Source organism: Triticum aestivum, chromosome 2B, assembly GCF_018294505.1.
Source record: "Triticum aestivum cultivar Chinese Spring chromosome 2B, IWGSC CS RefSeq v2.1, whole genome shotgun sequence".
In the NCBI taxonomy this organism is placed as follows: domain Eukaryota; kingdom Viridiplantae; phylum Streptophyta; class Magnoliopsida; order Poales; family Poaceae; genus Triticum; species Triticum aestivum.
The window spans coordinates 702222669-702245601 of record NC_057798.1 but is presented as its reverse complement, the minus strand read 5'-3'; the positions used below and the strand labels follow the sequence as shown (position 1 = coordinate 702245601).

The window sequence follows — 22933 nt, the reverse complement described above, 5'->3', positions numbered from 1 at the left end:
TCTCGAAAGAAGTGAGTGGGAGGAAAGTAGAACTTGATGAGATAACTGTATCTACTCCCTTGTTGGAAGGTAGTTCATCACGAGAACCGGTTCCTGTGACGACTACACCAATTAGTGAGGAAGCTAATGATACTGATCATGAAACTTCAAATCAAGTTTCTGCAGAATCTCGTAGGTCCACCAGAGTAAGATCTGCACCAGAGTGGTACGGTAATCCTATTCTGGAAGTCATGTTACTTGACCATGATGAACCTACGAACTATGAGGAAGCGATGATGAGCCCAGATTCCGCAAAATGGCTAGAGGCCATGAAATCTGAGATAGGATCCATGTATGAAAACAAAGTATGGACTTTGCTTGACTTGCCCGATGATCGGCAAACCATTGAGAATAAATGGATCTTTAAGAAGAAGACTGACGCTGATGGTAATGTTACTGTCTATAAAGCTCGACTTGTTGCGAAAGGTTTTCGACAAGTTCAAGGGGTTGACTACGATGAGACTTTCTCACCCGTAGCGATGCTTAAGTCTGTCCGAATCATGTTAGCTATTGCTGCATTTCATGATTATGAAATTTGGCAAATGGATATCAAGACTGCATTCTTGAATGGATTTCGACAAGTTGTATATCTCACCAGGGAGGCCCTCCCACGCCGAGCGCCGCCGTCCATCCGCAAGGGCCCGACTAGACGAGGGCCGCCCACCTCCACCGCTGCCATGCCGTCCCCTCACCAACGCGCTCCGGCAAGAGGGCTGCTCGCGGCCCAGGCCGCCCGCAGCCTGCAGCGACAGGGGCGGATCCGGACGCGCCGCTGCGCCGTCACCACCTGCTGGCCTACAGCACCAGCACTGCAGCGCTGCTACCCTCCACCAGCAGAGCAACGGCAGAGGGCGGCTGCCCGCAGCCAAGTGCGCCCATGACCCGCACCTCGTGGCGACCGGATCTGAGCGCCGCTGCCAGAGATGCCCACGCCATCCCCGGCCTGCACGAGTGCGCCACCATCGCGCCGCCTGTCACGCCGCCAGCCCGCACCATCGCCGCACCTCAACGCCGATGAGACGCCACGCCGCCGTGCCCGCCGCCAAACGCTGCGTCCCCGACCGGCCGCCGCATCCCACGCCGAAGACGCCGCGCGAGGAGACGAGGAACCCCCCCGCCGCCTGCGACGACCGGGCATCGCCCGGCCGCGCCCTCTCGGGCGGCGGCGAGGGAGGAGGAGAGTAGGGGGGGGGGAGACCTGGCGGCGGCGGCTAGGGTTCCCTCTCGGTCGCGCGCGGGGCGACGCGAGAGGGAACAGAGGAGGGGGGTGCTTCGAACTCCGACCCGGCTCAGAAGATATCTTTACAGAGCACACAGAGTTGAAAATGTTGATATGTATGTAAAGAAGTTTTGGGAAGAAAAATCCAGGGCTACATATGCATCGCCCAATCCTTGTTATTCCAGGAATGCACCACATAGTCATTGATATTTTAGGAAATCTCATTCTTACATTGACTAAATTTGGGAGTGAAATAAAATATCACACTAATTGTTTCAATTTAGAACGATTAGAGAAATCAGAAGAGGGAAAGAGATACACTAAAACAGAGAACATAGTGCATTTAATTTTATTTGCAGTCAGTTGTACGATAAATATGACATACCTTCAGAGAGCATATACAAAATTAATAAGGTGTGAGTGCGTGTCCAAAACTAGCAGCCCCAAAGACGGGAGGAACTCCATGCCGAATGATCTGTCAAAACCAACACAAGCAAACCTCCTTGGCACGATCTGGCACCGGGAAGCTCTCTGAATGTGAATGCTGATGTTACAGAGAAATAAAAAGCATTTGTAAGGTGACCGATTAACCTGTCAAGATCTGATATTATAACGGAATAACGGATCGGAAACCTTTTCAAACCTGAGCAAGGGTGGATGGCATAACGATTATGACTTCGCCTTCCCAATGGTGAGCAAAACACAACTTAGCTATTTCTTCCTGAAGGGAATCTTTCCAAGTTCCAGAACTTGGTCGAAGCTGTATATATATGCTTAACCTCCATCTCAGCAAGTTCAGCAAGCTACGCACAAAACAATATTAGAATGTCATATTAGATCATATATATACAGTGGAGTACTTCAGCACATCTCTGTCAGGTGATACTTTGATTTACTCCACCATATACAAATACAGTACTCCCTCCGTAAACTAATATAAGAGTGTTTAGATCACTATTCTAAACACTCTTATATTAGTTTACAGAGGGAGTACAAAACAAAACAGAGAAAATTGACGAGGTCTACTAATCTAGAACAGCCTCCTCAGCTAAACGCCTCTGGGCCCACCTACGGGACCGGCCGGGGGAGAGAAGGGTTTGGAGAGAGAGGCGCTTACGGAGTGGCGTTGGATGAGAGAGCTCGGAGGCGGTCCCGTAGCTCGGAGGCGCAGGTGGAGGTCGTAGCTGCCGCCGGCGGCGGCGCGGCCGGCCTGTTTTGTTGGGAGCTCCTACTGGACGCTCGTTGCGTCCAACAGGGCGCCGACGCACAGGGGGCGACTGCGGTGCGCCGATTGGGCCGGCCCATTTGGAGTACGCTGCAAATACAAGTGATAATTGGCAAAAAAAAAATAGCAGAGCGTGATGGATGGGAATCGAACACAGCACTTTCGACTTGCACTCGAACCCTACTAGCCACTAGGATAGAAGCTCTCAGTTGACCAAAATACAGCGGAAAGCTACAAGAACTAAAGAAAGTATAAGACTGTTTGAAAAACATCCTTTACGATTTTCCAAATAGCAAAAACAAAACGTGAATGTTTTATCAAACGCGAACATTATTAGTTTTTTTTACAAATTTTGAGAAAACTCAAACATTTTTCAACACACTAACGAATTTTGGAGACGCGAACATATTTTTTAGAACGGAAACATTTTTTAAACTACCCAAAAAACTGAACAGGAACAATTTTACAAATTTTGAAACAAAATTTGGAAACACAAACAACTTTTGAATTTCCCAAACATTTTTGGAATTTGTGACATTTCTTTAAAGCACAAACATTTTCCGAATCTTGAGAACAAATTTTGAAACAGAGAACAAATTTGGAAGCACGGACAATTTTTTAAAGCACAAACATTTTTTGAACCTTTAGAACAAATTTGGAAATGGAGAACAAACTTGGAAGCGCGAACCATTTTTAAAGCACGAACATTTTTTGAATCTTGAGAACAAATTTTGAAAACTCCCGAACAAATTTGGAAGCGCAAACAATTTTTTAAAGCACGAACATTTTTTGAATCTGGAGGACAAATTTTGAAATAGAGAACAATTTTGAAAAATCCCTAACAAATTTGGAAGCATGAACAATTTTTTAAAGCACAAACATTTTTTTGAATTTGAGAACAAATTTTGGAAATAGAGAACAATTTTGAAAACCCCGAACAAATTTGGAAGCCCGAACATTTTATGAAAATACGAACATTTTATGAAATCCGGTATACTTTCTGCATTTTGAAAGTTTTGAACTTTTTGTGTAATGGGAACAAATTTTGAATTGGAGAACATTTTTTCGAAAACTGATTTATGAAAATACGAACAAAATTTGAATATTTTGAATTTCATTTGAGAAAAAGAGAAGAAAAAGAAAGAAAACAAAAAAAAATCAGGAACATTTTCGCAATTGTGAACAAAATTTTGTAAATGTGAACACTATATCAGAAATATGAACAATTTTTGACAAAAAGAATATTTTTAAAAATTCTGAACCATATTTGAACTTTTCAAAAAGCTTACAAAGAAAAAGTAAAAAATAAAACAGAATAAGACAAAGAAAACGAGAAAAAAGAAAGTTAGAATAAGACTGAAGAAAAAGCAGTAGAAAGAACAAATCGTTTTTTTCTCGTGTTTAGTTTCTTTAAGTTTAGCATTGCTAATATTACAGATGCATAAGCCAGTCGCGGCGGCTGCGCCGGCCCATGGTGAGCTGCGCCTGTGCGAAGCGGCGACTACTTGCCGCAATAAGCGGCGAATAGGAAATTCCTGTTTTGTTGTCCTCCTCCTTGTGTGACTCGTGTGGGCCGACGACTGGAGTGGGTCACAGAGACGCGAGATGTACCAAAAAGCCCAGTACAAAGCCCAGGTAAACGAGCCCATGTTGTTGAGCAGGTAAACGGGAGGCCACAACCTCCTTTTTTTTTCTGTTTTTTACGTTTTCTGTTACGTATTTTGCTTTATTTCTAACTTTTGTTTATAAATTAAAATATTCTAAATATATATTACAAAAATACTCTATTAAAAAACTTAAACGGTAAATGCATATGAAGAAAATGTTTATAATGTATACGACAAATGTATAATAAAAATGTGTATAATTTTTTTGATCATGTATTATAAAATGTTAATGAAGCATTTAATTTTTTTAAACAAGTATTTTATATTTTTCGATGAACTTTTTTCGAAGGGGAGCCTTGGCGCAGTGCAGAAATGTAGGAAAAGACTGCGTACTATAGACCCAAAGTGGTCGGACCCTTCCCCGGACCCTGCGCAAGCGGGAGCTACATGCACCGGGCTGCCCCTTGCCCCTATTTATATTTTTTTGATGAACTTTTTTTCAAAAGTCTTGAACTTTTTCAATTTTGGTGAACTTTTTTTAAAGATCGATTAACTTCTTTCAAATTAGATGAATTTTTTTATAAATTGATGATTTTTATTTTCAAATTCGATGAACTTCTTTCAAAAGCGATGAACTTTTTACAAATTTGTGAACTTTCTTCGAATTTGGTGATCTTTTTTTTTCATTTTTGTGGTTTTTTATGAAAAATATTTTGTGGAAAAGTCAACCGGTCAACCATGACCACGGAACAGGAAACGAGCTTATTTTTTAGAAGAAAACAGGAAATGAGTTACTCCCCGATCCAGGGATCGTCTCCTTTCCTGGGCTGGCACAGGAGCTGGCGCACGAAGCTCTGCATGCGAGTAGCTAGATCTGGTTCAGGAAAGTGGGGCTTAGAGCGCCAACTAGGAGCTCCCCTTAACTTGTCACACCTGATCATTGCAACAGATTGCATGGGATCCGCAACACATTGCAAAGGAGTTTTTTTAGATGAAAAGGGCTCCTGCCCCAGTTCCATTTCCATAGAAAATGAAACCCACAGAGTACAATATCAAATACAGACCGCGGGAGGAGATTGTGATATCTCTCCAGCACACACTTCCTGAGTCCCACATACATAAAAACATCTGAAACAGACCTAGCTAAAAAGGTTCTTAAGCAGAACTAGCGACTGGCATTTCTCCACACACACACACAGAAGGGACATGAGGCCTAGCCCTCAACTATCTCCTCCATGTCCATCGAGCCTCCCATCTTTTGCGTGGAGTAGTGCAACCAAAGCTTGTATCTCTTCAGCCTGGCTCTGGCCAGAGCAGCAGCGATGGTTTTGCCATGTTGGGCTCGGCCCATCTAAAACACCTAATCGGACCGGGCTGAATCTTGTCAGTGACCTTTTGAATTGGTCGTAATTTTGCCACGTCAGATTGCCACGTCGGATCCGACGTGGCCTGGGCAGATAGCCAGTGACCAAAACAAAAGGTCATGGGTTCAACGACCTTCTGTTTTGGTCGTAAACGTCTACAACCTTCTCACGGAGAAGGTCGTTAATTTCAGTTTACGACTGCCAGCTTTTGACCTTCTGTTTTTGGTCACAAAAAGGTCGCAAATGAAAAACAATAACCTTTCAGTGACCAATAGTCAAGGTCACAAGTTGACATATTTCTTGTAGTGTTTTTTGCAGCCTCCCAGATAGCTACAATGATCATCTCCACGCGCTCTCTTGCAACTTCTTTGCAGAGGATCTTCCAAATGTTGCAATATCCTGCAATCTTTCTCAGTACCACCTGCACACCCATCCATATTGTGTTATCAAAACACATGTCATTTCTGCATCTCCAGATAGCCCAGAGAGTAGCTGATATAACAAGATTCTCAGCTTGCAAATTTTTATTTCTACTCCACATTTCTGCCACTTTATCAAGAGCAGGTAATTGGAGGCAACCTAAGATGGAGTGGATATTTTTCCAAATTTCCATAGCTACAACACATTCAAAGAACAAATGATTGATATTTTCACCTTCAGAGCAGAACAAGCAGGATAAATCATTTAAGTGTTGCCTCTTAACAAGGTTCTCCCTAACCAATAATTTGTTATGAGCTAGCAGCCACAAAAAGATGTGTATATTGGGGGGGACATGAATTTTCCACATGTCAGGAATATGAACTGGGCTAATGCCCCTAAAATTAATCATGGCATACATTAATCTAACAGAATATATACCATTAGATTCATGTTTCCATATTAAAGCATCATCTTCATCACAAAAGGTTACAGATTGCACAATATTTAACAAGTCATACCACAAGAGAAGCAATCTATTATCAACACATCTTCTAAATGTGATTTTAAGGTTACTCCCATCCCAAAGGTCAGCAATAGCTTGGTTATGCTCATTGGCAATACTATAAAATTCCCAGAATTGAATGGCCAAGCTACACGACCCACACCAATGATCTTCCCGAAATTTGACTCTCTTCCCATTGCCCACTTTCCATTGATACCCATGCTTGACTGCTTTAGCAGCCCATAAAACCCCTTTCCAAAAAGGAGAAGAGTTAGTATCAGGGCAGGAGAATATATTGGAATTATTTGCTCTATACTTATAGTCAACAATCTGCTTCCACATCTTGCTATCACCATTATGAAATTTATAAACCCAGGAGGCTAGTAGACTTAAGTTCACCTCAGCAATATTTGGGATCCCCAAGCCCCCATATTGTTTTTTCTGGGTCACCAACCCCTAGTTGGCAAGGTGATATTTATGGTGTCCCTCATAATTATCCCAAAAGCAATGAGCCATCTGTGAGTTGATCAAATTAATAGCCCACTTGGGGAATTTTATCATGCTCATCAGATATGTGGGAATACTAGCTAGACATGACTGAACTAATACCAATTTCTTCTCATAACCTAGTAGTCTACCTCTCCATCCAGCAGCTCTCTTCAGCACCTTATCAACCACAGGTTGCAGGTCTTCTCTCCTGAGCTTGGTGTAATGAATAGGAAACCCCGGGTATTTTAAAGGAAAAGACCCCAGTCCACAGGACAGGGCCTGGGCTATGAGCATCATCCTCTTGAACATTAATAGGGATTAGATCACATTTACGGAAATTTATTCTAAGCCTAGACATATGTTCAAAGCAGGATAGAAGCCATTTCAAATTTCTAGCTGAGACCAGGTTGTTTTCTATAAAAAGGAGGGTATCATCTGCATATTGCAGATTTGTCACCCCCTGTGGAAATATATTGGTCATCAACCTAGTCAACATGTTACTTTTGGCTGCTTTATTAAGCATCCTACTAAACACATCCGCTACTAAGTTAAATAGTAGAGGGGAGGCAGGGTCTCCCTGTCTCACTCCTTTAAAGATCTCAAAAAACTCATTGTTAAAATCATTAATCCTAACTCCCACTGATCCTATGTATAAAATGGATTTAACTTTCATCATCCATTTGGGGCTAAAACCCCTTTGATACCTAATTTTCAGGAGAAATTCTTTACTAACTCTATCATAAGCCTTCTCATAGTCCAATTTAAAGACAAAACCCTTTTTATCATGTGTCACAACATCATGAATAATTTCATGAGCTGTCACAACACTCTCCACAATAAACCTGCCTTTAATAAAAGCAGTTTGGTTCTGAGAGATAATCTCATCACCAATGTCTCCTAATTGGTTGGCCAAACACTTAGCAAAAATTTTGAAACTGCAATTGGACAAAGCAATTGGTCTAAATTTTGAATAGTGTCAGCACCAGGCTCTTTTGGAATGAGAGTTAACAGAGAAAAAATTAATCTATATAAGTCTAAAGAATCCTGGTTCCAAGCCTCCACCAACAACATAAGATCATCCTTAATGGTTGACCAGAAATGTTGGTAGAAAAGGAAAGGAAATCCATCAAGGCCAGGAGCCCCTTCAGCATAAGATCCAAAGACTTCTTTCTTTACATCCTCTTCAGTAATATCAGTTTCTAGGATTCTATTTTGATCCTCAGAAACTTTTTTCAGAAGGGTCCCGAAAATCTTCATCCAAAGAAATATCTAGGGGATCCTCTTTACCAAACAGTTTTTTGTAGTAATCTACAGCAATATCCATCATATCCCTAGTTGACTCTATAGGGCCATTTGGTCCCACAAGCATGCCTATCTGCTTTTTCCTCCCTCTATGGTTAGCAATAGCATGAAAGTAAGCAGTATTTCTCCCCCACCCCCCCTCTAGAATATTTCTATCCCTGGATCTCTGCCTGGACTTAATCTCCTCCAGTCTCCATATTTTTTGAAGACCAGAAGCAATTTTGTCCATCCTGTTTTTAGAAGGAGGAGAAAGTACTTTACTTTCAGACTCTATATCTAATAAATTGTACTCAGCAACCAACTGTTGTTTCTCTATGTTCTGGGCAGCCTCTTAATTGGCATTCCAGCCTTTGCAAATTCTTCTAAGTAATCTAATTTTATATTGCCAACTATCCAAAGGATCTTTGATAGAGCGTGGAGCATTCCAACATTTCTTCACCATGTCTTCTAAACCTTCTACCCCTAACCACCATTTTTCAGACCTAAATTGCTTGTTTTTTGGTCGCTGGATAGCTCCAGTGTCTACCACTAGAGGAGTGTGATCACTACCCACTCTAGGAAGAGCTTTGAGTTGTACAACCGGGAAGATAGTTTCCCAGCAGGTGGAAATGAAAACCTTATCAATATTAGCCATAACCAGCTTATCCTGGTTATTGGCCCAAGTATACTTTCTACTAGAATTATTAAGCTCAGTCAAGCCATATTTGTTAACCCAGTCATTGAACAGGGTTACCTACTGCACGTTAACAACCCCAGTGTTTTTCTCTTGACTACTTCTGACCAGGTTGAAGTCACCCCCAATAATTGTGGGTCCCAACCATGTATCAAGAATATTATGTAGCTCATTTATGAACTCTAGTTTGAGTCTATCATACGCTGACCCATAAACTGAAATAAATCTCCACTCAACTTTATTCTTCTTATCCTTAAGGATGCAAGAAATAGAGAAATCTAGAATATCTGTGGAAACCACCTCAAAATATTTTGTACTAACCCCCACAAGTATACCCCCAGTAGTGCCCACAGCAGGCAACCAGTGCCAGGAGTATCTACCCTGTGGATCTACACTGGCAATTTGTAAGTCAATTAAAGACTCCTTCTTAGTTTCAGAAAAACCAATCAAGCCAGCACGGGTGTCTCTAATGAGCTTACCCACTGCCCTGAGTTTCTCGGGTTTATTCAAACCTCTAGCATTCCACAATAGACTTACTACCATTATTAAAATCTAGTTTTCTACAACTACTCTTTCTACCAGAGACAACCTCAGCCCATGTAGAGGCATCTGCAGGGTGCTCACTAGTGTCAACACATCCTGTGGCTGAACTCTCTGCAAGATCTACTCTAAAATCATCAGGATTCAAGTCTAGATTAGCAGGGAGGAAACACTCAGGATGAGTGTCTTTACATGCAGATAGCCTGCTTTCCTCCACTTGCTTCATGACTTGTATATTTTGAGAAATAACATTATCATTCTCACCTAATTTTAAACCTGCTTTTCTAGCTTTCAAGAGTAAATCTTCATCATTAAAAGCAGAAAAGGAATTATAGTTTTTGTTACCTTTAGGAACTTCCAAATCTTTAAGTCTTCTAAGGTCTTCAGCTTTCCAAATAGCATTTCTCCCATCTTTTTTGATACTGGCACTCACCATGGGTGCCACCACATGCCCCCACTTGGATTTTTGTGGCCTTGGCTCCTCCAAGGTGGCACCATCCCCATCAGACTCTTCATCAAATTGCTTCAGCAGCTGAACACCAATGTTATCTTCAAGATCCTTCTTCTTCACTTCTTTCTTCTTGCTAGAATCAGCTTTTAGTCCCAGTATAGCACTTTGCACTTTTTTCTCTAGTGAATGCACTAGCTCCAAAGGTGTTCTGGACTTAGCAGGGGCCTTCTGAGAGAGAGTTCTGAACTGGTCCTCCAGATTTGGGTTTTTTGTCCTTGTCAGCTTCCATGTCCTTTGGGTCTTGCAGGGCAAAGGAGTTTCCGGCTGCCGTCTTTCGTCATGAGAATAGGGATGCTAATTTCAAATCTCATGTGCTGGCAAAGGAATCGTCCAGACATTATTTGTATTCCTCTTGTTATGAACTTTGAATAAAGTCCCTAATTACTGTAACAAAAAACAAGTTCGTTAGTCTAAAGAAAACTAGTTTGCTAAAAAAACACTGGTGTGACCCTCTCCGTTCCATAAAAAAGTGTGATTTTTAGATGAAAAAATTCTTGCAGCAGCATCACAGACGTTCAGGGGGCTTAGGCCCTGCTTGGTTTAGCGTTTCCCCTCGTATTCCGCCGGTTTATGATACACGTCTCGACGCGTCATTTTGTTTCCAGTCGGAAATCAGCCTGTGACCAGTAATATACACTTGTAAAATAAATACATGTGTATAAATTTACATCCATCCCCCGCAGGGCCTTAAACTGCCCCCAACTTTCTACAGCCTCTTCGTTGACTGAAAATACATTTGTGCACATACTGGAACAAATGGTTGCAAATTTTGGTCCGTATATACATTCATGCTACAAGGAGAAATACATGTATGATTTATCTCAGGCTACAAGGACAAGTACTAACAGAAGCTAATTAAAGGGAAAAGAAAAAATCGTAGCACCCCATTATCTCTTCACTATGCATTCTCTTGCTACAAAGAGAAATACAGCTATGACTTGACTCAGGCTTCTCCAACCGCAGTAGGCTCCTGATTCAAACCACCCATGTACTTCTGAAGTGCCTGAAAGCTTAGCATAGAGAGACTGCAAGCATGTGCTCATGTGCAAACAATTATTTAAAACCTCATAGACTTCGGGCCGAGACACTTCTCACAAACTCATCAGAGTAGCAACCTAACAATCGAGCACATGCTTAAATAACAACTTTATTCATTGCCATCAGGAGAGTTCTTTTCATTTTATGAGAATGGTCAGCATCAACCGTATAACTTTCAAAGTTTTCGAACACCAAGTCGCTGGGTTGTTTGACTTCAATATCAAGAGCAAAAGGAAACAAGAGTTGCCAACAATTTTAATCCTTTGTTGACCTTCCAAGAGCAGGTGTTTAGTGAGATTGCCTCATCATGATCCGGAATTGCTCTCATCATGTAATAATAGTCCTCATTGGCCAATGGCTGTAGTGTTTCCTATCTACTTTAGATTTGTGGAAAGCTTATCTGGAGCTTGGTAAGGTAATTCAAAAAATTTAGCAAATCTGAAATCTAGATTGTAAAGCTAAATAAGAGTTCAACTCCAGTACAAAGAAGTCTTCACATTCCAGTCATTGGAAAAAGTAGTGTGTCAGATGATGTGGGAGGGGATGGACTCACGCCAAAGAAATGATTGAGATGCCTATGCAATGTAAGGTTACCCAATGATGTGAGTGTAATGTAAGGTTACCCAATGATGTGAGTGTTGTTCCTGTTATCAATACCTTTCGCAAAGGTAGTAGGTCGATTAGCCTCGCACGCGAAAAAGGCTGATTAGTCATTTTGTACATGAATATGGAAGCGATGCTGACTATTTCATTCATTTGTTTGTGAGAGAGGCATCCATTTTGAGGAATATTCAATCATGAAATTTGCAGTGTTCTTCAACTTGATGTGTGTGCTTATGGAATAATCAACTACAATGGAATAGCGATAGATGTATGATATATAGGTAGGTATGGTGTGAACACATGGAAGAAATTGGTTTAGTTTCTGGGATTTGTATATGTACACCGGTGGAGTTTGTAGTATCCTGGTGAAGGAATGCAGTGCCGAGTGTTGAAGAGGCTAGCAACCAAATGTTACGAAAAAAGAATGACTGGTTTTGAAAGACTTCAGACTGGAGGAACATCAAACTTAACAATACACACTAAATATTCAGATTGCAATAATAAGGCTCATGAAATCTGCTCTGATTTTGGCATTGGTGGGATAGAAAAAATACTCCAGAACAAAAGAATAAAATCACCTTCACCATACTTAAATTGGGAGGTTCTGTGAATAAAAATTAGCAAGCTCAGGCCTTTTTGCTCAATCAATGTTCATCAATCACCCAACGACAACAGGTGTTCTCTACCTTCACGGCTACATGTATCAGCTGAAAACTCTCTTATGTTATTTAATTCAGTATGGCAATGAATTCAGAAATTATAAGCGAGCTCAACAGCTAGACTGCCAACTTAGCAAGAATGCAGTAATTTCTCTAACCTAGGTCTCATGAGGAAATAAGAGTTTCACAATTGCACATTGAATACAATCTAGCATAGCTAAGGCAACCATGAAACCTTCCGTGGGCACGAAAGGGTTATACCTTCACAATCATGTGCCTACTGAATTGTGTTGATTCCCCACGTTGTGCCACAGGCCACATCTATTAAGAAAAAAATTATTGAGTACATCACAAAGTTTGTCTAGGGAGAGACAAAGTACTTTGAAATGGTATTAGCTATACAGTGAACATGGTTATACATACTAACCAGATTTATGGGTTTTCATACTAGACCCTCATATGCCACCTGCACATACGTGTATGGAGAGAACTTTACAAAGCTAGAAGAATGTACAACTCCAAGATGGAGCCCTGCATATATAGTAAATAGAATAAACATTTTGATCAGACTTGAAATTGTGCAGTAATGAGGTAAACCAAACGAAGAAAATTTGACTTGACACATGGGATTAGAAAGAAGCAAGGTAAATACCATGCATTAGTTTCTACGGAAAGTAAATTATGATATTACATACACGTACCATAATTATTAGTTTCTGCTGAGAGGTAAGTGCCACTCAAGGCTTTGATGTCGGAACAGTGTGTCAATGCAGAGAATTGTACAAGGACGGAAAAATTTACAACTTCATGGCCGAACCTGAATAGTATAAAAAACACGCACCATTCAGACTAATGCAATAATAACAGAAACCAAACACCCATGTGGCCGAACCTGAGCAGTGATTTTAAACTAATAGAAGTGGGAGCGATTTTGATCAGACAGATGACTATAAGCAGATACTTTTCAGACAATTTACATGTACCAACACAGATGACTATAAGCAGATACTTACAGTACCTCATGAAGAAAATACCACACAGTACCTCATGTGCCAACTGTCCACAGATGGGCATAATTCCACAAGGTGAAAGTGGTGCACGGACCAGCTGCACGGTTGATGGAATCAAGCAATTTTCAGAATATGCAGTAGCAACGTACACCAAAGACCAAACCCAAAGAAAAATGAGTTGGGTGTCTGTGGGATCAGGAAAAAGTAAGGGCAATGGTGAAAATCGAGAATAGGTACGAGCAAGGAAGTGTCTGTTACCTTGGATTAGCCTATAGTGTGATTTCCGGGATGGTCCCCATTAACCGCCTGCACTGCTTTGTTAGCTCCTCATTGTCGCACTCGTTGACATTTAATTCTCGCAGTGAACTCGGGAGGCCGCCCTTGGGCAGCGACCGAAGGGATGGACAACTCCAGATCCGTAATCTCTTGAGGTTGGTCAGCTTGTTTAGGCCTGCAGGGAGGTGCTGCAGCTTGCGGCAATACCAAAACTGGAATTCCTGGAGCGAGGTGAGACGTTGAAAGGCCTCCTCCTGCTCCTTTGTGAAGCACGTCTTCTCTTTGTTCCCAGTAAAGTCCAACGATGTGAGGGAGGAAGAGAGGGCGGGCGCATCGAGGAAGCCCTCGATGTCATCTGTCTCGAGATTCTGCAGTTTGGATTCTGTCATCCGCCGCATGGGATTGGGATCCCACCCACCAAACAAATTGGGGCTTCTTCGGACCTTTAATTGGCTGAGGTGGCCCCGAGTAAGGAGAGGCAACAGGGAACAGGCCCTCGCATCTTAAATCCTCTCCGCAACCAGATATGTTTAATCGGGTGAGAGAGGTGAGGTTTGAAAGGGTCTGCACGCCCTTCACGGACGAAAGGTCCAGGTGTAGCAGGGAGGATGGGAAAGGGTGGCAAAAAGAGCAATCTTCTAACCAAAGGGAAGTTAGGCCTTGGAGGGCATTGAGGGAATGAACTACAAAATCATCACAGTTGATGATGCTCAACGTCTGCAGAGAATTGGAGAGATGTGCAGGGAGGACCAACAACCTATCATCCTTCTCCACCTCTGCTATTTCTTGCTGCTCATCTTTTGCTTGTGTATCATCAATTGTAACATCTGAAGAGGTTGACGATGATACTGGTGATGTTGTTTGCTGCAAATCCACCCCCACAGCAAACTGTGTTATGTTTTCACAACGATATATTCCCAGTTTGGATAGCTTTGGGAGATGAGACAAGAACTGCGTCAATTCCTTTCCACTAGAATTAGAAACCCAAATTTTAATGTCCTCAACAGGATGCTGCCATTCGACACCACTCTCAACTTCTGATGCCAGCACCCCATGATTTGAAGACAATGCCCACAATTCCTTCAATGAGGCTAGCATTAGAAAATAATTCAGCTCCAAAGGTGGGCAATTTGTTATCTCCAACTCCTGAAGTTCTTTTAGTTGACTGAATAGTAACACCTGATCTAAGTTATGCAGACCATCCTTTGCATTAACTTCCAATGCTACTCCAGAAGATGATTTTGAGTAGACCAACCTGTTCACTAGTTTTGATCCCACATCACTTATCTCGACAGAGCACAAAGATTGGGTCCAAGGGATAGGAGGCAGTAGCAAGACTTCAGGGCAATTTTCTATCTTAAGCTCTTGTAGTTTGGGAAACCAATCTATGTTGCCGTCTTGTTTCAGTGGGTAAGCAAAATGGCTTGAACATGGCAACTCCGAGATTTTAGGGCAATTCTTAATAATCAGTACTTGCAAACAAGGGAATAAATGACTGCCCCGTGGTACCCATTTTCCAAAATTTTCTAAGCCAATGAGTGTAATCTTTACTAGCTTGCAAAAGCTTTGCTCTAGACTAAACTCCTTTATTGTGGGAATATGATCCAATATTATTTCACGAAGATCCCACATCTTGCCAAAAGAAGGGAAAACATCCCAAGAAACATGAACAAGATGAAGAGATTGTAAAGCTTCAACACTGAGTTTATCATCTAACCATGTTGGACAAGAAGGGCCTCTGTTCCCTCTAATGCACAACTCTTGAAGATTTCTATGTGGTTGAAGACTCTCAAGAACCAATCCTTCCATGTCAGGTTTAGAGTTAGATTGCCCATTATCCCAAGATAATTTTAAAACGCGCAAGTAGTTTTTGTTTAACAATTTTGCTTTGGCTGCTTCTTCTTGTGTGTGTATTTTCTCAAGGTTATAGATGCCAAGTTCCCTTAGCTCGACCAAATCCTCTAGTTGCTTTTGTTCAAACCCTTCACTTTCATTGCCGACTTTGAATGCCTTTAACTCTTGTAAGAGTTTCAGTTTTCCCACATTATAAATAGAAGAATGAAGCCCGTCATACTTTGTAGGAATATGGCACAATTTTGCAAGGTTGCACATGTCTTTGGGCACATAATTAATGACATTCATGCCATTCTTCTAGATCCAAAATCTTTAAATGATAATATCTAGAGATTGTGTATGGTAAGCGCATCCCAGTTATTGGCCCTAGACTTAGGTACCGTAGGTGGACTAGTGCTGAAAATTTATGTAACATAGATTCAACGGGAACACACATTTTGGGCAAGAAAAGAACACGAAGAGCATGTGCTTGCCTAAGAAAATCGCCAAAAATACTAGCAATGCATTCATCCATTTCTCCAAACACCATCAATGTTTGCAAATTTTCGACCATGAATCTTGCCTCTAGTTTTCTCAGTTCATTCCTGAAGTTTTCACCAACCATTGCATTATTATAATCTACGCTATCTATGATTACGGACAGGTGACGGGTGCATGGATGAATTTCTACTGATCTCACATTTGGAAAATTCAAGCTAAGACATTCATGAGATGCAATCTTCAATGCTAAATCATGTAGTAGGTCATGGATAATATAATATGGCTCTCCACTGGTTTCTTCTTTTCTGAAGAAACCATGGGTGACCAAATCATTTAAATTGCTCAGACCTATGTCTTCTAATGTTCTGGTTTGGCCACTAGAATGTAAAATATCGAGTCCTATCCAGAAGTGAATGAGTTGTTTGCTACGAAACTTGTAATCTTCAGGAAATAATGCACAATAGGAAAAACACTGTTGGATATGGAAAGGGAGATAGTCATAACTAAGCTTCAAGGCAGGCATATTGTCATGATTGCCAGTTTGCGCCTCCCATTCTTTACTTTCAAGAACCATATTCCAATGATGCAAATTGAGGTGATCTCTCAGTAATCTACCAACAGTTTTTGCCGCAAGAGGCGATCCCTTTAGTTTTTCCATTATCTTATCTCCAGTCTCAAGCAAGTAAGTGTGATCCCTTCTAGAATCCTCGTCACCGAAGACATATGCTAGGAATAACTTCTTAAACTCTTCTGGTTCTAAGCCTCTCAGTTCTATATAATGATCAATTGTTTTAACTATTTCTGCTAGTGCTTGAAACCGAGTTGTGACTAGAATCATGCTACCTTTCGTTTGTGATTTTTTGAATGGCAACAACCACCTTTGCCAATCCTCCTGATCACCAAATTTCCACATATCGTCCAATATAATTAAAAACCTTTTAGATTTTAGTCTTTGTTCAATCACGTTATCTACTCCACCCTCCTTTTCCCCTTCAACTCTAGGGATTTTCCCTTTAATCTCTTCTAACAACTTATTTGGGTCGAAATTAAGAGATACACATGTCCAAACCACTACCTCAAAATGGTTCTGCACTTCTTTCGAATTATGTATGTATTGTGTAAGAGTTGTCTATGTTATTAGTCTAAGTACTAATGGCAGGAGGGAGGCTATATATATACCAGAGGCTGGCTGGCCATGCTCCCGCCTGGTGCTCGCACTGATGCTGCAAGAGGAGGAGGACTAGCAAGAAGAAAGGTCAAGGGTGGAGTGCTGGGACTGGGAATGCCTTCTCTTTTTGTCTTTCATCTCGGACCACATGTACCTCTTTGATTTTATTCAACCAAAAATAGAGCAAGGTGATGCCCGAGGGGTGGCTACCGATTTACGCATTATCCTTGCTTCATTGCTTGTGCCTGCGTGGTGTGATAATGAGATGCAAATTACCTGTGGCACTGAATCCTCAAGGCACAGGTGCATGAACCTTGTCGCAGCACTTGGTCAACAGGGTGGTTGTTTTCAGCGGATGGTGTGGTCCATTTCAGTTATTGGATGGGCACCAATAAACAGATCTGAACCACACATAAGCCTACTTATCCGATCCATGTCACAACTATGATGTCATTGCAACTAGAAGCGATATTTTCTCCACAAAGTATGGTGTCATTGTCCAACTGGGGCACCAGCAGCCAAATGCAAAATCAGTTTGCCTGTCCCTTAGGTGATTTTGCTTTGTCCCCTTAATATCGTTCTGCAGAGCACACGTAACACGCAAACTTTTTAGTCTCCTGAGGAAGTTGCCTGTGGAGTATATTGAAGCAGCTAGAATTTGTTTAGAGGTGTTTGTGCCGTTCAAGATATGTAGATTTAACTGGATGAAACCACACAATTAGAACAGTACTGTATTGTATAGGTTGAATGCTAGAACACCATGTGTTTCTTGTCATTTAGGTGCTGATAGCATAATAAGAATTTAAAACGCACACATACAGAGTCCGAAGATTGCATCGTAACCCTACCTCAAAATCCTGAAATAACAGAAGCATCCTTCGCAAGTGCAGCGCTCCAATCAAGCTGAAGATGGGCTCGGTTGGCTGCAGCAACTTAAGAACGGAACGAGAGCCACATCAAGTGCATCGATCACAAGGACAAGGAATCTCGAGGGTCTGGAGGATGCAGCCAAAGTGTCAGGGTCAAAGGAGACTACCAGAGTCTGCACCTTGTCCAGATGCAGCACTGCAGCAGCTCCATTTCCTCGGGTACGGTAGTGATAGAGAGATCAGTGCTCCACGGCACGGCACTCTTATCTACGTACAAATATCTTGTGGAAATCCGCCTCCAGCTTATTATTATGACCGCACACGCACAGCACATGCACTCTTGTTATGCTAATCTGTGCCAGCATCCACCATTGGAAGTGCAATCTGATGCCTCTTGCGCTCTTTTCTTGTCTTGTTAACACCAAAACAGAGGGTTTGCTTCTTCGAAAATATACTACTCCCTCCGTTCATTTTTATAAGACCTTGAAGACATTTCAGACAATGTGCAAAACAACCTATTTTGTGTTGTCTGAAACGACTTACAAAAGTGAACGGAGGGAGTATTTTCGAGCAAAACTAGCACGAAAGCCTTTCCAATTCATATCAAAAAGGAGATCGGAAAGGTAAAAACAAAATCAGCAAACCATTTTATATAGGAGCTTTATTTATGCTTTTGCAAAACAACCAACCATCTCGACATTCGAGAGCAGCTTGAGATATGGTGATATTGCAAACAATTGCATCGACTGAAAATAGATGCACAACTAAAAGTACATGACTCAAGGAGGATAGGTCAGTAATGTTAATGATTACTCAGGCAGATATTTGAACGAAATAATGGATTGGGAAACCTTTCAAACCAGAGCAAGAGTGGATAACATAGCGATTATGACATCATCTTCCGAAAGGTGAGCAAACAATCTAGCTACTTCCAGGACTTGGTTGAACCTGTAAATATGCTTAACTTCTATCTCAGCAAGTCCAGCAAACTACGCACAAAAGATATTAGAATGTCATAATTAGATTAGTACACTTCAGCTCATCTGTGTCAGTTGATACTTTGAACAAAAAAAGAGAAAAAAGAAGAGTGGTGTCAAATTGACGAGGCCTAATTTAGAACAGCTCTGCTCTTCACGCTAAGGCATTGAATCAACGAGCGAAACGAGAAAGACGAACGCCTCTAGCTCTGGGCCCACCTACGAGACTGGCCGGGGAGAGAAGAGAAGGGCTTGGAGGGAGATGCGCTCACCGAGTGGCGTCGGATTAGGGGTCGGGGGCGGCCACGGAGACGGAGGCCGTAGCTGCCGTCGGCGGCGACGGTCACCGCCGGAGCCATGGGCGGCGGCCGCCTTGCTTTTTTTGAGCAACAAACTAGGCTTTATTCAAAAGTTGGTATTGCTACCGGTATTACAGAAGTATCATGTGGTTGCCCCAACCAAATGTGGCGGCCATGATCTAACTTTACAGCATGCCTAGCTAGTTTATGAGGATCGAAATCCGAGGCTCTAAATTCAAACTTAAAACAGCAAGAATTAAAAGAAGATTGCCAAGAAATAATCTCTTTTACAACTGCACCATAGTTTTCACCTGACTTTTCTTTGATATGCTTCACCACCTCTTGACAGTCAGACGCAATCACTAGTTTCTGCAGCCCCAGGTCTTCCGCTAGCGATAATCCTTCTCTGCATGCCATAGCTTCCAAAGTAGGCGGATCAACCAGCCCTCTAGTGACAAGCACCGAGGACCCCAGGTATTGTCCGTTATTGTTCCTGCAAACTGCAGCAGCGGCACCAACTCCACGGAAGACAGCAGCGTCAACATTGATTTTAGCATAATCACCAGTGGCCGGAATCCACTTCCTTGGTGCAGCAGTAACTGGGATGTTCATACGGGACTTTATTGGATTCTTTTCCTCCTCCAACTCTGATAAGAAGTGAGTGATGAACATGTAAGTGGATAAAGGGCTTTGATGCAACCCTTCATGGATCAGCTTCCGCCTCGCCCACCATATTGCCCATAGGGTAACTGCTACCTTGGTGAACTTGTCGTGTGGTAGTTGTTCGATCATAGTAAATAACCATTTCTTTGCATCATTTTCAGTGTTACTTCGCAAATCATCAATAAGCTCCTGATCCACCAATGACCAAACACACCGGGCAGCAGTACACTCAATCAAGCTATGCTTCCAAGAGTCCGTATTTCCGCAGATGGCACACGAGCTGCTTGTGGTCATGTTCCGATGCATTCTAACATTCTCCGTTGGCCTTGTCGCCGACGAGTGTGGAGGGGAGCTTACAGAGTCTGAGCTTTGCCCCCGTAGACTTACCAAACAGCCCAGATTAAAGCCCAAGTAAACGAGCCCACGTTCTTGTTGAGGCACAGAGCACCTCGTCCTTTTCCACTAACAGCCCACTAATGTTTTTTCATTTGAGTAGAAAAAAAATCATCTAAAAAACCCACTTTTTTTTGCGAATAACCACTAATGGTTCACTACTAAAAAATCACCTAAAAAGGTTAGTTGCTGAAAAAACTAATAACTCACCAGTTTGTTTTCTCTTAAAAGAACAGTCCACTAGTGTGATGCTCGTAGCAGAATTAGTTGCAGCAGCCGCACGGACAGTCAAACACTGATGATAGCCATGGTTCAGGGAATCAAGGGGCTTTACACTGCCACAACTTTCTACAACATCTTTGATTTTTGCTCTACAGAGGAGAATTCGTGTGCCTCGCATGTTACATTTTGCAGCGAACAACTGTAGCATCCAAGAATGGTTTCAGCCTTAAGATATGACAAAAACAAATAAATGCGTACAGAAGGGGTAAAAAGTGAGGAGAAGAACAAATAAATACGAGGTATATATTTCATCTAAAAGGCTTTTTCTTGATTCCGCTAGAAGAGGATCATCTCAATTTTAGTGCCCCACGCTGACCACACGCATGCTCCCACATGGGAACAGGATGTGAAATGCCACTGGTAATGATAGAGATAAGTGCTCCATTGCAATTGACACACTAATTTGGTAACTGCATTCATCCCAACTTGGTCCTGCAGCAAGTTACTTCCAAACAACAGACGACTCAGGTTACTGTGACCACACCACACACGCGCAGCGCATGCATGTTAATATAAAATCAGAGGATCTGCTTCTTCGTAGGTAGGGAGCAAAACTAGCATGAAAGCACTTCTAATTTCAAATCAAAGGGGGGCTGGAAAGGTCAAAACAAAATCGGTGAAGCATTTTAGGAGCTTTATTTATGCTTTCACACAACAAGCAGGCTGAGGTACAACGATGTTGCAAAGAATGAATGGAAAACTTAGTCTGTATATACGTTTGTGCTACAAGGAGAAATACTTGTATGATTTATCTCACGCTAAAAGGACAAGTACTAACAGAAGCTAAAGGGGAAAAAAATTACATGGGATCACCCCCATTATCTCTTCACCATGCATTCTTTTTCTACAAAGAGAAATACAGCTCTGACTTGACTCAGGCTTCTCCCACCCTTGTTGACTGCCCCTCAAGGAAAAACACTATCTGAAACCGTAGTACATGGCTGACAGACCAAATTTCTTGACAGGACCCGCGCTCCTGATTCAAATCGCCCATGTACTTCTGAAATTCCTGAAAGCTTAGCATAGAGATATGGAATATTCCGCGGCCCCATGGCGTTTCCTGGAGAAGATGTGTCGGTTTGTGAAATCTCTCATGCAGCCAAATTCGTTGGAATAACATGGAACCTTGTCCTAGTGCTATACTGACAATGATGTTCATCTGTAGATGATGAGGTTTGTACGACTACTTAGGGAGCATCAGTACATGGATGACAGCAGTTGCAACAGCATAAAGCTGAAGCAAAGCGAGCTTTTACATTGATTCAGTTACTACTGTCATGATTCTGCTTTTAATAGTTGCACCTGAATTTCGATTGTGAGTAAAATATGAGAAATTAAACCACCAGTTGGGACAAATTCTGGCAGAGCGGGCGTTCATCTGAAAAATGAAAAGACAGAGCTGGATAGCGCAGCTGAGTACTAGTAGAAGGGTTTGACCAGTGGCTACAAGTGTAGCGATGGTTCCAACGGATACGATGGAACTTAGTTAACAAATGGCTATCAGCTAAGAACCCGGTGGCGCGAAATAGAAAATACAAGACTGAGCGGACACGTGAGCACTCTAGTTCCAGTGGGCCTGTGCTGGTTCCGGTGCCGCGGCATTGCTTCAGAGATCTCACGCCAAGAGCCGTAGTAGTTTAGTGACAGTGGCGGCGGCGGCAGCACGGACCAGTAGACAGAGGAAGCACGAGACTGAAAAATGGGAGACCTAGCTCGGATCTAGCATGTGGTTAGTGGAGCTTGCTCGCTCAACATGTTTCCCCGTTGCTCCCTGCTGAACCACGGCTACTCCTAGGATGTTACTTCTTCAGTGAGGGCCCAAAAGCAAACTCAAATCTCACGGGATCTCGCCTGGACAAGACAAGCAATAGGTGTGTATCCAGACTCCAGGTCATGCCTGTGCATACAGCAAAACCCTGTGTATCTTGTGCACTCGAATCTTTTTTTTTTTTGAACTGTCACCGGGGGAGGGATAGCGATCCCTCCACCTGAATTTTATTGCGAAATCACCATAACGAAGGGGGGAAGGCCCTCATTTTACAAACAGCAACGCACACTTAGGGGGGGGGGGGGATCTAACAACACCCAGACTAGATCACCGCACCAACGCACTCACCCAAGCATCAACATGCGAGCGATCACTTGGACGTAACCGCTCCCGCCAGAGAGCAGCATCCTCGCGACAGCAGCTTAACACCCGATCTAGAGACGGCACCATAGCTTGAAAGACCACACCGTTCCGATGCTAACATAGGTGCCAGCAGCACTCGAATCTTGTCTTGTAAACAGAAATCGCTGGATTTTTTTTCATCAGAAACGAAAAACAACATGCCAACAATGATTGGTTCAGATTGCCAATTGGGTATCAAAAGGCAATCAGGAAGATTATGCAGTGAACCATTACAGTGTCTTTATTTATTTATGCTTTAGCACAGGCAACCAGAAGTGACACCCAAGCATAGGTTCAGATA

The 22933-nt window shown here is 42.3% G+C and overlaps 1 pseudogene; it reads right to left on the bottom strand.

Moving 5' to 3' along the window:
* Window positions 1–12057: 12057 nt before the first annotated feature.
* LOC123039440 (putative disease resistance protein RGA3) lies at window positions 12058–19184 on the bottom strand (annotated as a pseudogene).
* Window positions 19185–22933: the final 3749 nt, after the last annotated feature.